This window comes from Phasianus colchicus, chromosome 9 (assembly GCF_987193195.1).
Source record: "Phasianus colchicus chromosome 9, bPhaCol1.hap1.1, whole genome shotgun sequence".
Taxonomy (NCBI): domain Eukaryota; kingdom Metazoa; phylum Chordata; class Aves; order Galliformes; family Phasianidae; genus Phasianus; species Phasianus colchicus.
Genome location: NC_143444.1, coordinates 25,649,133 through 25,666,326, shown reverse-complemented (window position 1 = coordinate 25,666,326; position 17,194 = coordinate 25,649,133). Strand labels below are relative to the sequence as shown.

At 39.2% G+C, this 17,194-nt stretch overlaps 1 protein-coding gene across 3 annotated transcripts in view; it reads left to right on the top strand.

Moving 5' to 3' along the window:
- The window catches only part of LOC116234502 (BEN domain-containing protein 5), an 854,963-nt gene that overhangs the window by 451,975 nt on the left and 385,794 nt on the right, over positions 1–17,194 (top strand). The gene's annotated exons all lie outside the window — the stretch shown is intronic.

Genomic DNA, 17,194 nt, shown 5'->3' with positions numbered 1-17,194 from the left:
AATAACAAGTGACAGCTATATTGTGCTTGGCAAAGCCCCGGGCAGTTATCCGTTCATAGAACTGCCTCTTCAGACCTTTACTCTATGAATTTGAGTGTTGATATTTCTTTAAGCCTCGTGGGGTTACAGTTAGCGGTATGTCTGCAGGGCAGATGCCCTCAAATTCACAATGTGTGTTTGACTATCACAGAAATGCGAGTTTGGCTTTTCTCAGTGGCAAACATGAGCAGTTTGGGGAGCAATGGGACAGCGGCCGTGTGTGCGTGTGGTGGGAGACTGGAAGTCCAGGCTTGGTTCTGGAGAACCCTGATGTGGGACAGAAAATATTGAGGTGAAATCTGAAATGTGCTAAATGATCTTCTTCATTACGGCCTTTCTTGTTTACCCATTGAGAAGATAAACCAAAATATCTTACACTGAGGATGTGGTGGGCTCTTTGGCATAGTGAGCTCAAAGATCTCAGTATCATGATTAAAATGGTGGCTGTTTGGGTAGTTCTCTTTGATCTCCACTGTTAAGGCTGGGTGGCTATTAGTTTATTGCTGGTTTTTGTCTCTGTTTCATTCTGTTGGCTGCTATAGTAGTTCGCTGCCCACCAGCTCCAGACTCCAGATATACGCTGTGCTTGAATGGTGCTACCTTTTGGTTATTTTTTCAGTTTTCCAGCTGTATATGCACATTAAGCTTTCCATTTGGCTTTAACTGGGACTAATGAGTTCTGGCTTTAACTGGGAATAACGTGTTAGGAAATGAACAGGTGTTTTGGGAAGTGAACAAAATGTGACTCATTTGCTTGGATAACAATTTTGCATCAATAATTGTTCTGACACTCTAAATGTAGATATCATCTGTGACATGGTTTCTCCTTCACTAACCTTGTTAAAATAATAAGAATTAAAATAAGGAGGAGGAACACTTTGTTGGGACAGATGTTTGAGGCTATTGGCAATTGCATCACATTTTTGCATGTTCACTTTTCATGCAGTTTGCAATTATGTTAATGTATGCTCAGGGCACTTGCTGATAAAAGCAACAATACAGTGTGATACAGCCATTGTCACTATTCTAACTGTAACTTCAAGGACAAACATGGCTCTTTTTTTTTTTTTTCTTCATTTTTCATATCTTCAGTGTTCTCTGCTTCTAGAGGAGAAAGAAAAGGAAAAGAGACCTCTGAGTGTCTTAATCGTAACAGGCATTCAGATCTTGGATAAGGGCACCGAAGACCACCTACTACTTTAATTTAATTTAATTTTGATTAAATAAGACCAAAGGAAGCTTGAGAAACAGAATAACTTTATATGAGACGCGTCTGTAAAATGAATTTTTGATACCTTTCTTGTAATTTTAAATACAGAAGTTACTGGTACAATGAAAGGTTGACTTCATTGATTTTGTGCATCGGTGTGATTGCAGTAAGTAGCTATTGCTTCAGATTTTTTGGTTTAATACAGCAACTTATTAAATCAACACAGCAACTAATTGGGATGGTCAGAATAGCTATATTTGAAAACAGCTTCCAGTGACTGTGTAGGTGGACATGCTGTGCTAAAACGGGGAGAAGCCTCTTGCCTGGCTCAAGGTGCCTTCTGAACACTGAATCACGTATGCATGGCACTGGTGGAATTGCTCATTTGTGTGTTTAGTGGCACAGGTGTGCATCATAAATCTGTAAGCTAAACTCAGGGCATTCTGGATGCGGGGGGGGAAAAAAAAAAAACAAGAGGAAGAAATGCAGAGAGTAAGAGATGTCTCATATGCAAAGGTGCACAGCTGATCTGTTCCAGCGCTAAGAAAGCAGCTCTGGAAAGCTCCACAATGTGCCCCAAACTGGAGGAAGTTTTTGCTTTGCCGTGGGTTTCCAGAAAAAGGCAGGCACAAATGATGCATAAGCTGGGAGCGAGCCAGACTCCCTCATGCTTGAATATATCCCTTTGAAGTAACTGACACCCATGTAAAATGTGGAAGGGAGTTCACGGCTCTGCCGTACTGCTGAGTAGCTGGAGGAATGTTGAGTTAAATTTATCAATGCTCTCGCCACACTCCTTTCTTCTTGCCCCTTGACATGTGAGTTACAATTAGACTGCAACGTGCTGTACGGTTCAGGGTGCCAGATTCAGAGCTGATGTGCGCAGTGGGGTGGGGGAAGGATTTTAAACATTCATTAGTAGCTGGCAGGGACGTGCTGGCAGGGAGTGGGACATAATGAGGTTTAAGTTTTGGTAATTTAAATTTTCTTTAAACTTAGCTTTTCTGCCTTTGAATTTGATCCAAAACATTTTCTCTACACTTTGTCTTCTAGACTTTAGATTTCAGGACCAAATTTTCAGGTGGCTTAATCTGATCTGCCTTTAATTTCTATGTGATCGTGTTCTCTAATGCTTTGAACATGCGCCTGCAACTGTGTCACGTTTCGTGGTAACCACTCAATAGTTGCAAATAAGATATCCCTGTTTCTATAGCTTTTTCCTGGAGACAAAGATTTTTGCATCTCCTCTGTTTACGATAATAATATAGCTTTCCAGTTTCTCTTCTCGGTAAGGTAAGTTCATCTCCCACAGAAATATTTTTAATTATTGATACCATAAATGGAAGTGCGTTGGAAACTATTGGCTTTGAAAATAGCTAACATGTGATATTATCCAAGAACCATCAGGAAAATTCTTTTGAAATTCTCTTTGATTCAGCCGTCCTCAGGGCTTTATCCTTTTCTACCAGTCTCTCTACTGCCAATTTAAAACAACATTCTCTTGAAATCAGTGCAATGTCAGGAGAAATTCATCAGCACCGTAGGTGCATGTTTCCCAGATGTATATAAACCTACTACATTTGGCAGCAGTAAATTGATTGCATTTAAAAAACCTGCAGTAGTTGAATATTCTATAGTGCCCAGCTTGGCTACAGCGTGGAATATAAAGTATTTTAAGTCTCTTTCAGCTCTGTTTTAGGAGAAATAAAGTAAGAGCTGACTCCATAATTCCTTCCTCACGATTTGTTCAGATTTTCCTCTGACCACATTAGGAATTTACACACACTGACAGAGTGAAATATCCCTGATCTCTGTGGAGTGACACTGAGATTTGATTGGGAATGCTAATGACTGTGTGTTTGCTGTCCCCTAATATTCAAGCTCTTGCACTTTTAAATAGGGAAGAAAGCTTGATTTAAAAAGTATTTATCAGACTTATCTGTGGGGTGAAATATTCTCCCCCCTTTTAATATCTTCAGTGCAGCATGCTCTAAAAATGTCTCCATTTCATTAATTTGTGATATGCTGCTACAGGAATTCTTTTAAGGTGGCTTTAGTTTCTGCCATACATATTTTACTGCTTTAAATTATAGATATAGGACTGTTGCCTAGTTAATTTTCTCTGGTTAGGAAAATATATTTCTGCTCTCCTGGTATTGCATAAAATGATATGTGGGATTTGCTCTATTTTTTAGCTGATTAAGTTTTGCATTTCTACATATTACTGCTTATGAGACCTCAAGTAAAACTAAGCAAAGGAAGGAGAAGTTTTATAGTATATTTGAAAGTTTCATTTAGCCATAAATTCCACCACTAAGCCCCCCTACAAGACTTTTCCATTACCTTCCTGGACGGTCTGGCTATCTTCTTCTTTCTAATTGAAGCATGAAAATAATGTGAACCCAGAGTCATGAAGCTGGAAGATGGGTATTAGTAAAAAACGATACAGAGTAATAAAATGTGACAGAAAGTTGTTTGCTGCTAAAACTTGGCTACTATTTTTGATGGTCCTTATTAATTAATACGACATTGATTTTGTACTAAGGAGGTGTCAAGTGTCTGGGTTTTTAAACAGCCTGACGTGATTATTGCTCGTGTTTGGCAGTGAAAATTCACATGCTTTTTTTTTTTTTTTTTGGAAAGATGGTGGAAAAAAGAAATTATGTATTTGTTTGCTAATAAGAGTCTTTCATTGCTAGATGATGAATAGGAGGGAAATAATTTCTTGTATCACTATGGTATGGTGGTGGTATTAATTCCCCATGTGCCCATGGTATTCCAAAGTAACTTGGAGGAACCGGACCTCGCTGCTCTGCAAAGCAATCAACCCCAATTGTTTGAACCCACGGTACGAGAATTTCTTTGCCATGAAAAATAAAACACACATGCTGAAGTCTCAGAGTGAAATTAGCGTTGTCAGTTTTAGCCGAACCCGAGGAACACTGGAAGAAATTTGTTCCACACTTGGTGATCCTTTAGCAAGATGATGCACTAACAGAGAGCACAGAGAACTCGCAGTGCCATTTTAGTGCCATTAGGTTGGTTTTGGCCGTCCTGAGCCTGATTAAGAAATTTGACTGTATCCGATTCCGCATCTTCACAGCATCTGAACAGCTGTAAAAATTTTCATTTGCTGTGATAAGGAGGATTAATATTGTTGCTTGTAATTACTTATTTGTGCAGGTTGGTATCCTCCTAATTCTTATTTATACCTCTCCGTTGGATTGAAAAGAACAATTGCAGAGATTCCAGGTATCCACTGACTGGTGTTACTGTTCCTTCTGTTTTTCCCCTGTGCAGAAAGTCCTCTCTCACAGCATGTCCCAGGAGAGTAAGTTTGCCCTCACCTGTCTGCCTGTCTCTCCTGATTTATGCCCATCTGTCTCCCAAAACATCATATATATCCATCTCAAATATCGCACTTCTGCCTTCTATTGAAATGACTTTCTTTTTCCTTTTTGCTCCAATAACCAGAGTTTTTCCATTTAGTTACCCGATATTTACTTTTAGTAAGACTGTTTCATCCCCACCTTTGCATTTTTTTTTTAAATGACCTTTTTTGGATTCATGTAGAATAAGTGATATTTACGAAATCAAAATAAGGCTGCAGAAAGGATATACTAAAGGCTAATCCATTACTTTTGAAGAAAAATATCAAGTTTTTCCACAATACCTTATTATTATTCTGGGTCACCATGATGTTTCCATGCACCTTGGCATGTCCCTTTAATTGGATCCTTACATAGGGAGGTCCGGCATGGCTGCATTGAAAGCTGACATTTCTAACTAACTGACCTTTTCAGGCCCAGTGATACTCCTATAATGATTATCCTCTAGCATTGTTTGGACACAATACCACATACTTCACAGCACATAAAGAATATGTTCTTTGAGAACTATTCAAAATGCCCAATCTCAAGTTAGCAAAATGAGAAAATTGGGTGCAAACATTCATCAGAGTGTTATTGTGCAGGTATCGATTTGAATGCCCTTTCATTTCTCCAGGAAAAAGTGTTGTATTATAGAGCTCTAAATTAACTTCTCTTCGTTTTTTCTTTTCTTTTTTTTTTTTTTTTTCCCAGTAAGTATAAAAAGGTCAAATTCATTCATAAGGCTGAATAGTTTTGCAGGATATAAGCAATAAGATAGCAATCAACCTTCAAATAACCTTTAAAGAGACAGTATCTTTTCTTATGACCAGTAATTGATCTGCTCATTAAGTTCCTGTGTACTCTTTGGGGCTCACCTAGCCAAAAAGTATGCAAGACCTGCGACAAAAAGATGTCAGCCAGAACAAAACAGGAATAAATCTTCACGTTGAAATATAAATATTTTATAGTTGGGGGGGAGGAGGTGGGAGGGTTGGAGTTGCTGAAAGGTTTGACATTGCAGTGTGAACTCCTTAAGTTGACTGCCATAAAGATGAGCGAAAAAGACATAGAAAAGGCCTCGAAGTGTGAATTTGGTATTAGTGAGGGTGATGATGATGGTGTTCGTACAAGCTGGAAATCTGAGTGTATCTTCCTCTGCCCTTCTGAGTGCAAAGATGGCTGTGTTTGGAGATGGCTGCGGGTCTCCCCTGGCACACAGAAGGTTTGTCCCCAAGGTGAAGCCCAATGAGACAGGCATTACTGTGTGGTTCCACGTTTAGGAGAAGCTAGATTGCCAGGTAGTGGCTTGCTTTAACCCTATGTGCTGTTTGGGTGTGTGCATTTCTATGGGGGGTTAGTTCTCTTTGCCTGCACAGAAATAAAACCCGAATCTAGCTCGTCCTGCTGCGACCTTCACAGCTCTGTGGGCAGGAGCTGCCTCACCTATGGAGCTGCAGTTGTCTCTTCCAGATACCAATCGGCAGATTAGTGTTCTGTCCGTGTCCGTATTTCTTTTCTGCATGTAAATCCGTGTTATGTTTTCAGTATTATATTTATGAATTGCACATACACTGAGGACTATCTGTGCATAATTGATTACAAGGAGTTGTCTTGGTTTTTATCTTTGATCAGACTTTTCAGAAAGCAGCGAGTATCCCAGGTGACGAGGCTTTTCATGCTGTAAATGTTTGCACATAATGCTTTCTGTTGTACTTCACAATGTGCAGAATGAGCTCACTTAGAGGGAAAATGAGCAATTTTGTGCACAGGTGTATTGTGCTGCTTCTCTTTTTGGGCAAGCTTGAGGAAAACTTAAAATAATCTCCTCCTCTCTCTCTCAGAAAAAAAGACCAAAAAAATATCCAACAACCTTTCTTAGTATTAGATGGTTTTAGAGAGCATGGAAAGCTTTTTTTTTTTTTTTCCTTTCTTTCTAATGAAATTTTAATTAGCAAGGGCATCTATATGGAAACAGTTCCTTCATTCAGGATTTTTTTGTCTGTCTTTTTAATTATCTGCTGAGCAACCTGAATGAGACTCAGTGCAAGATCAGTATATTCTCCCTACCTGGAGGCAGCAGGGGTTACACTGACATCACAAAATGGAGGGCAGTGCAGCAGGGCCTGAGCTGGGTGCTATTCCTGCCAGAAACAATCCCTGGCTCTTGCTGGATTTTGCTGGCTTGAGTGTGCTGTCATTCCAGTGCACCTGGACCCAAACCTTTGCTTGTGATTTTATTTTTAAACCTAGGTGGGCACATACATCCAGCTGTGCTCCACTTCTATTTTAGCAGCCTGGGTATCCCCACCCACAAGGATGTTGTTGTGCTGGATGTGCACCTTGTGGCACTGAGCTGCCCCCCAGTATTTGGTACCTGAAACAGACAAAGCAGGGGTGATGGCAGGAAAAATAGACAGAGAATGTCAAAAATGAGGTATGATTTTAATAGAACTGCTTTTTATTTTTGAGAAGATTCCCTCTGCTGTCCCACTACCCCTTTCCCTCATTTGCTGCAGTAACAGAAAATGGCCAAGCATTGACGCTTACAAAGCTAAATGGATGAGACTGAGGAAAAGGGAAGCTGGAACTGCACAAGAGAACCTTTTCTTAGCTCATTTTTTTTTCTAAGAATTGCCAGTGGGCTTTTTTTTTTTTTTTTTTTTTGGTTTGCAGAACGCTTTCTATTAAAGCAGTCAGCCAAGGTCACTGGGACACCCACAAGAAAGGATGACCTAGAGCCTTTATTATTATTTTGAGCTTGTAACTTGAAGGCACGAATTTTTTAGGAGATTTGAATGGGGAAGGTGTTATGGCTTTGCAAATCTGACTGAAAGTGCAGAATAACCCACAGTGGAGCAGTGACTTGTTCATCACCCAGCACAGCGCAGTGTGGTGGGGAGTTATCTGAGATGCTGCTAAAGGAGATAACGTGGGTACTGCGAGGCGGTTGTATCACTGCAGTGTCCTTTAAAAGCAGGTTAAAGGAAGGTGAAATACTCTTCTGTCACTGCGGTCTGCTTCTGACGTGGCAGCTGGCTGGGATGTCAGCACTGGACTGTGCAGGTGCTGTTTGTGCTGGGACAGAGTGCTGGCAGCGGAGCCAGGGATGCAGGCGGAATGGGATGAGGTCTGCAGCAGGGCCTGGGGAGGGCAGCGTAAGCCACAAAGTCATGTTTGCTGGGCCATACAAATAAAAATGAAAATAAGCGTGTTCGAACCATCTAGAAGACAGCAGGGGATTACATTATTCTTGATGTTTTTATTACATTACCTGCTCTGTTACTCAGCTGCAGCTATTGTCCTTATCCTCTAGGGACTACTGAAAGGAGGAATCATTTGTAATGATCCTAATTTTCCTGCCCGTTGTAAGGACAGTCTCAGAGCGATGCTAAATGTTGCTGTGCTGCCATGCCCTGTGCTCACCCTGTCTGCCTGCTGCACTTGCCAGGGGCTGGGAGTGTGCAGGGCCCGTGGTTTGATGCAGAATGAATCCCTATCTGGTCACTTAGACCTGCCGCAAGTCTGGGCTGGGATGTGATCCAGAGCACCCAAATGGCCTCTTATCTGAACCAAACCCCTAATCTCTGTCAAAGATCTGATGCAAGCTCCTGAGCTGTGTTAACACATGATGCCCGACTCAACTCTCTCACCCCAACGTTCTGCCTTTTGTTAATCCTATATTCTAGGAAAGGTTCCCAAGCGGCCCGAGCATCCAAAGACAGCTGCTCTGGGCTGCACTGCTTGTAGGAACAAAAGAAAGCAAGGCGTCCCCATCCCTCTGCCCAGGCGAGGGCGATCACTGCCGTACAGGGCTGTAGCAGTGGCTGCAGGAGCACTTGTGGCATCTCGACAAATGCCTCCCAAAGCAGGACCTGTGGTGCTGTGCGTTTGTACCCAGCACAAACAGATGCCATATAACAGCGCTGCTGCTAATAAATATAAACCGTATAGATGTCAGGTTGCCCTGAGAATGTATTCTCCCCACAAACCAGGCGTCTCGACTGTGGTGTTCAGGAATTAACTGCAGGAGTATTACTCTCTTAAGGCTTTGTGTTATAGTTCTGTTTTCTTCACCTTTAACCTGGCAATGGATTATGACCATACTTTCTCTTATAACTAAATGCTCTTCTGTCCTTTGACAAAACAGATTTGTGTCTTTTCATAGCTTTCCGTAGAGGGCTAATAATACATGGGAAAGCTTTACTGCCCACAGGAGACTTTTCCCAGCCGTAATAATAAGAAATGCTGTTGAAAAGTCATGATCAATGTTAATTCAGTTATTTTTCATTTTCTTTTTTTTGTAATGAAATCTTCTACTTTGTGCATTTTATCCAGCACAACCCCATGAATTGCTCATTGGAGAGAGGGGTCATTGGTTATAAAAATGAATTCTTCCTGTCTGTCCTCATACAAAAATAACTGCAATATTTTGAAATGATGTATTCAAGGGAGAAAGAAAAGTGGAGTCTTGGATGTATGAAAGATGTAAATGTTGTTTTCCAGGTTTTATGGTTCCCAGATGCCTCCTCTAATTGCATAGCTAACCCTGAGTTTATTAAGTTATTTTCCAGAGTCAAACTCATTTGTAAACATGTCAGAATAAAAACTAAACTTAAAAAAAAAAAAAAAACAAAGCCTTTGGATTAGAATTCTGGAGTGATAAACAAACTAATTTAGAATGTATTTGCATGTAATTTACATGTGCCAAAATGGGATTGCATGTGGTTTGTAAATACACGTCTTGAATCTATTTAACGTTACAGAATAGTGCAGAAGAAATTAATTGTAGCTTTAAAAAAAAAAAAAAAAAAAAGGTTAAAATAATAAAAAGATGGCTTAAAATGGCCCATGTTTGAATGTGACTCAATGTGCAGAAACTGGTGAGGAGAGATAAGCACGCAGAGAAAGCTGTAAATTCTAGCAGCAACATCTGTAGTAGTTAGAATACTGTGTTTTATAGCAATCCCTTACCTCCCCCCATGGACATTACTTTGGCATCCAGCATATTTATAATTCACTTTCTGCAAGAGAGGTTTTGCTAGCATAGTCCTAAAAATAAGGCCTGTTTTCTCCTTCTTCGCGTTCAGTCTTGTTCATGGTTAATGCCATCAGCTTCATTTGAAGCATCTTGTCCACTTTTGCCTGCACCCTTTGGCACACAATCAACATTTATAATTATCCTGCTTATTGCAGTGCTACCAAAGGACCAATCAGCCAGTAAATCCTCCACCTTGCCAGGCATAGTTTCCTGAGAGAGAAGAGAGCTAGGATACAGAACCTTATGCATCTGTGTGTTTGCAAACCAAAATTTCAGAGTACTATGACCTGCTATTTATTAGCAAGGAGGAGCAGATAACAGGAACTCTTTTCATAATTTTTTTCAGGCCGTAGTACTTCTATTTCAATGCGTAGATAAATGTCTTAGAATATTTTCTTGTACTTCTTATTATTTCATCTCTAGAAACTTGATTTCCCATTTGAATATGAGCTATTTTGTATATCTGCTTTGAACATTAATTATTAATTAGATCTAAGTCTCTTTAACCATCCATTTCTTCCGAAGGAGGCAGCTGGATGAAATGAGAGAGATGCATCATTATATAGCTGATAAATTAGCCTCTTATCCCAGGAGAAGCCAATTCCTCACCACTGAGGCTGAGACATACCAGAGGCTGGGGTGGAGGAGTCTCTCAGCTTCTGCCCATTTGGCGTTTGATACGAAGCGTGAGCCTACTGGGATGGCTTTTATAATTAAATCACTGGCAGTAGTGAAAAAGGAGTATCTGTCCCGTATCCTCCATTCTTTCAGAGTTCCTGCTGGTGAATGGACTTAGTGAGTGGTTGGTAGGCTGGTGGTATCTTGAATGCTTTTAGGCTGCGTTTGAAAGTGAGAAGTTAGAAACACAATAGCAGATAATTAAAAAAAAAAAAAAAAAAGAAAAGAAAAAAGTGAGGTGGCAATTAGCACCAATGACCAGCTGTGAAAACTGGAGTTTCTCTCATTTATTTTAATTATATTTTTGTTCAAATGTTTGCATATTTATCTCTTATTTATTGAAACCTTCAATATCATTTTTCAACAGCAAAGGAGACGCTTTGATTTAAATCTGCATGTGATGTGTATTTAGCTCTTTATCTGCCAAGTTCAATGCAAAAGAATTCTTGTTTATGTGAACATCACCTATACGTGCTTATCTATATGATCAGTCAAAAAGCTGGACACTGGATTGCAGAGCTCATCTGGCTAGCTATAAACCTCGTCCAGTAAACATGAATGCCTTTGGAAATCTGTAGTGTATTCATAAGACTTTCATTTCATTTTGTTGCCTTATGCGGCTCAGTGGTTCATTGATCAGTGTCTTCCAAAGATGGAGCACTTTCTTGGTTGGTTTTTTTTTTACCCATACTCTTTGTTCATAGATGATCAGTTCCAGAACAAAACAGTGTCCATTCTGCTGTTTCCTCCAAACTTCACTAGAGGTCAGGCACCTTGTTCAGTTCGGATGGATGTATAAATGCCATACAGTTGAATTGCAGTTGTCTGTAATTCTGCCAGTGATGTAGCCTGATTTCTTCTATTGAAACTCAGGTCATCCTGTGCTGCCTTGGCATTTCTAAGGACCATGGAGAAGACAGACATAATTGAATTGCTGTTCTCTCCAGGACTCAGATGAGCAGCTCAGGCAGATGAACCACAATGGATCCTAAGCTGGAATAATTTCATTTTCTGATTTCATTAAAATATGGCTGGCAGGAGTGATATTCATCTGTGATGGACTTAACCTTGAATGAGGAAGTCCAGGAAGCAAGTTATTTCTCCCAGGATTATATTCCATAATATAGAAGTTAAGGAGCTCTTTTTAGATAAACAGATGCACTGTCCCAAATTTCTATGCAGTAGTTCTAACCTGGCTTTTACTGCTTGAGAATGGTATCTGAGTCATTACAGATGTCTGCTCAGACCACAGCAGCAGTCAAAATTGTAAGAATATTTGAGAATACTAGGGAAGTTGAAGAACAAATCAGATGTAGTAATGTTGTCCTAGACTCAAAATAGACAGTAAAGCTAGCAAAACACTGGCAAAAAGCAGCATGGATGATCGGTAAAATGGCTTTCATTTAAAAAGAAATCAAGTTGAAATGTATGTATATTTTTTTCTCTAGCATCCGCCACTAGTGTAAATAGAGCTTGAACTCAATTTCTAAAGTTGTAAAGTCATTGGTTGTTTTTTTTTTTTTCCCCTATATTTAAAAAGTGCTGCAACCAGTGCCATGTAACTGCATTTTAAACTGCATGGTTCTGGATAAATACAATAATAAATAAAAACCTCTACTGGCCTCAGAGTGTGTGGTTGCCTCATCAACAGAGATCATAACAAGTTTATATTCATTAAGGTTGAAGAGAAGATGATTACAATCTCAAATGTGGTTTGGTTGAGACGGGCTGAATTTCTGCAGCTGTATAAAATTTCTAGGAAATAATTGAACAGAAATGTGCAAGAGTGTTAGAAAGTAAAACTCAAATATATGTCCTTAATACAAATAGGGGACAAAAATAAGTATGAAGTTTAAATAGGAGGGAATATTATGATTATGTTTTTTATGTAAGCAATAGAAATGAAGGAAACGTCTCGAAGCTAAAACTTCTACAAGTATATTTGCTAGCATCTCCTTTATTGCAAATATACTATAACTCTTTACAACTCTACAAGTTTGAATTCTTTTTGAGGATGCAGAAAAGGCAGATGTGTTCAGCAGGAGTTTCTTCTGGTTTCTCTCGCCTTGGGATGAAATGCTTTCAAGTCCAGTAGTAACCGAAAAGGATGTTGTTTTTAGCAGTGCTAAAGGTAAATACTCCCAAATCAGCAGGCTGTGACAATCCTTGGGCAGGAGTCCTGGAGGAGCTAGGATCACATGAGAGCCAAAGTCACGAGTAATGAGTAGATTTTGGAACATGGGGAGATACCATTTCATTGTGCAAACACTCAGAAAGGCAAGTAGTGCGGTTCAGGCTCTCATGGATTGATATTTTGACAATAACCCCCAGGAAATTAATGAAAAGACTAATGGAGGTTTAGTTTGAAAAGTTAAACACGAATGAAAAGCAGTCAGCATTTTGTGAGAAAGGGGGTTTATCAAGTAATTTATCTCAGTGCTTGAGTGTATTATAAATTTAGTTGATAAAGTTAGCTGCATGATCTTCTTAAGGTGTTTGATTTAGTGCCTTACAACTTTTTTAAAATATAGAACATATTAAATAGGTTAAGATCAGTCAGCTGCCACATCTCACAAATCACTCATCGTGGGAGAATCTTGCTTCAATAGGGCTCTTTTTTAATGGGATTCTTTTCACGGTAGTGGGCCCAATGCAATCGCTAATGATGATTTGTTGGTGATTAAAACATCACTGTTGAGTGGTTGAGAAAGATGTAGAGCAGTTAGTCATACAGCACAACCTTGATCTCTTGACTGGCTGGATCAGGTTGCATTATATGCAGTTCATACTGCATGTAGCAAAATTCACAGTTCTTCTGCTTAAAGCCAGGACTTCACCCAAAGCCTGCCTAACGGAGCAGCATTGATTGAAAATAACTTGGGATTCTGACTGACATGTAATTAAACTAGATATAGTCTGGAAAGTTATATGCCAAAAATATTTTTATTTTTTTTTCTGAGTAGTTTTGCAAGCGATTAGACTGGATCAGACTTTTTTAATTATCTTGCAAAGTATAAATTCTATATGTGTACCATAAACTGTTTAGGTATCCAAGAATGGCACAGAGGTATTGGAGAGTGGCTATAGTTGGCTGTATATGTCTGGGGATATGAAATGAGCACTGATATTGCCATGATAAAGAAGATTTTGTAACAGCACATAGAGAACTGAGCAGCATGGAGAGAATGCAGATAAAAGCAGAGCTTTCTTACCATCTCCCCCCATACTGATCGTACTGAGTGGAAAAGTATCCTTACATACCTACTCTATTTGGTAAAGTAAGTATGTTTTCACACTTAGTTGAAGTACAATAAAACCTGGTCTAGAATTTGTTTGATCTTCCTGTTTTGAACCAGGTTTTGGTGCATAGAATAGTAGAATTCTTTGAGGAAAATTTGGGTTTAATTGTGGCTTTAACACAGAGGCAGGGCTCAGAAGTGTATTCTTGCCTGACTTTTAGGTGACCAATTACACCATGTACACTAGCTAAAATATTTCACGCCACGTTAAACAAGGAAGACATAAACAGGAGTAACATGGGAATAAGGCATAATAATTTGTCTGCTGAAGTACTCTGAAGTTAATAGCACAGATGGGAAGATGGATAGAAAACAGAAAATAAATACATGAATCAGCAATGCCATTGAGCAGTCTACCAAAAATAACATTTCTATTGTGCTACCTTCCTCTTCTGTTTTGAACAAAGTGTCCAATGTGATGAACTATGACTGGAAATCTTTGGGCTACATTTCAGTGTCCCAGAAAAGGAAAAGTTGTCAAAAGATATAAAGATACAAGGAGTGAACAGAGCAGCCATGCTTCTGAAACAAAATGATGTTACTCTTATTTTAGATGTGGACTCTGACAGCATCTCACCAAAGTTAAAGGTCAAACTGGAAGCAGGGAACTCACAATGTTAAACTAATAACATAAAAGAAAAATTAGCTTGCATGATGTTGAAGTTGCTTTGCTGCTTTTCAAGGCTTTTTTTTTGTGTGTGTGTGGTTTGAAGTTGGGCTTTCTCTCTAACAAGGCAAAAGAATCTAATGACTTTATATTGTTTGGAGTTGAGTGAGTGCCTGCAGGCTTGCCTGATGAGAAAAGTGACATCCTGAGGAAACGTACAGCAAATTACAAACAAAACCCTTATTAGTAGTGGCAGTTACCTCCTGTAGTAGGATTGATTTGGAATCCCTGTAAGGATAGTAGTCTCAGCAAGCTCCACAAATAAGAGCATTACTTAGGAGTTCATATTCGAGTTTCCTTGGTAGTAATGTTCAGAGTCAAAAGTTATACATACGTACAGCCCTTTTCTCTTGCAAATGTAGTGGAATAAGCTGCTGCTATTACTCAACCTTAGAGTAATTTTAAAGAATAACAAGGATTCAAAGATTTGGGATGCTCCCAAAGAAAGATCCATGGTGTGGATGCATATTTTGTCTTGGCTCAGAAACCAAAAGGATCGTTTTGATTTATCCAAAGAGAGGGCATGCAAAGAAAAGCAGGAGAGTGAGGTATGTAAACACAGGCTTTGCCAGGGCAGCAAGGAAGGGCCTGGGATGCAGCAGGGAGGGTGTAAGAGAGTCTGGACTATTTGTCAACAGCAGTGTGAAGCATTGGCCGTGTTATTTTGGAAACATTTTCTATACAAAAATTTTAATATGTAAGCAGTCTAAGAGCAGCCTTGACAGGAATTAAAACAACCTGCAGTACTCGTTTTGTTTTCCATCTTCTTATGTCACAGCAGCAAGAAGTGAAAAGTACCAAAATTTTTGTTCCCCTTTGCTCTGTGCAACTAAAATATCAGAAAACACTTACTTTGAAAACCCAAAGAGGCACCAGAATGGTGACAATAGAGAGAAATGCTCAGATCTAATTCTAAATCATGTTGCTGAAGCTGTGTTTAGACTGGCACACTGTATAGACTGGCAGGAATGAATTTTTAGAGCAGAACAATTGGTGTTGAAGACATCACGCCCCTACTGTATCTTTCTGAGGTTTTTACTTTGGATTAGGTCTCATCTGCTGACTTTGGTGTCTGCTGGTGGCTGGAGCACATCTTCAGATTTGATTTCATCTGAGGGGAATCCATTTTGTGTGCTCCAAGATTGCTCCGTGATGTGAGCCGAAGCATGAGATGTGCAGATAAGAGGCTGGCTTCAAAACTTAAAATGCTTGGGATGTCATATGGAGTAAGTAAACGCCTTGTCAGTTAACTAATTGTCAAATGGTTCTTCCATCTCCCTTCTTTGTTTATAACTCAGTATCGCCAGAAATGTTCTGAAATTGAATTACTTTTGGTATTGTTTAATTTAGTGAGTGAAAAATCAGTTAACAGAGTAAAATAATGGTTGTCATTGGAATGCATCATGTGGAAAGGCAAGCATTTAAGTATTTGCTGTTCTATTGTTTGAACAATGTTTAGTAGCTATTAGTTCTTATCACTTGGGGGTTGGACTTCTGCCCTTGCTAAACACAACTATTGATCTTCAGATGTGAAACCATTCAGAAATTTATTAATACATCAGTTAATTGGATACACTCACGTTCTGATTTTTTTCCACCTTGAAATATGTTTTACTATTTTTAGAGGCCAGCTAATTTTCAGAAAGGACCAGTGTAGCCAGAACCACAGGCTTACCTGTCTACTAAGAATTCACTCATTGCTACCTTGCAGTTTGACTGCAAGCCTTGGAAGTTACATGCAATATTTTAGGCTTCTGCCAGCTGAAAGATAAACTATAAGTAGCAATTCCAAAGTGTCTGCTTACGTTGCATCTGATATATGGGAATAGCTTGCTGTAGGTGCACTGTTGAGTATCTAGAGCCAGTCTCCTCTTTTAAAGCTGCAAAACAGGATTTCAAATCCTTTTTCAAAGTTTTTTTATTTGAATTGATATTACAATTTAATGCACTATATTTTCTACAGCCTGGGAGGGAAAAAAAAAAAAAGTTATGTCACATGTCATGCCTCAGGACTTCATAATGCAGGGTATCCCAGCACAATACAGTACTCTGTTGCCAAATGCATTTTCTTCTCAGCAAACAATTGGCATTGATTGGTGCTAGTAATGAAGCAGTAGGTTAGCTGGATGCCAGACTGTTCTTCTAATGATAACACTTTGTTTCTGAGTAACTCTTAGTAATCAATTCATCTCACTTCAACAAGGACTTGATATTCCTCACTGATACTATCTTCCATTTATACATATATCAGTGAAATATCATATATTCTATGTGAATTATTTTTAGAGGTTTCCCTTTTATGAAACATTTCTTTCTCTTCTCTGCTTGAACTTCTAGGACTTCTTACCAAACAGTACAGAGGATTTTTTTTTTTTAATTTGGTAGTGATGGGGAAAACATTTAAAGAATTTGATCAGAGAGTGGATGAATGCAACGAGAAGGGTTTCTTTATGCTTTGTTATTCATTCATCTGTTTAGTTTTGATTCCTTCAATGGCCTGTAAGGAGAAAAGCTACTTGATAGAAGTCTGAATTAAAGCCAAATGAGAGGCTGATTTACTCCAACAATACTATTCCATTTAGCAGATTTGTTTGGATGACTTCTCAGTTGGTAGCAGTCATTCCCTCGTTAGTATAAACATGGTTTATCTTCCAGGGTTGCTCTTCATTTGTATAAGGGCTCAACTCTTTTACACGCTAGATATCAGCTTTGGGAGTGTGAAGACCTTATTTAATGACACACCAAGGTTGTTACCTTCTGCAAAAGCTGGTGCATTAATAATGTCTGAGAACGTTTCCTCAGTTTTATCACCGCATTGGTCTTTTCTTCTCAGTGGCAGACTTAAAAAGTTTGACAGGGTAACCTAACACATCCAGAACGGTGTTAGAAGCA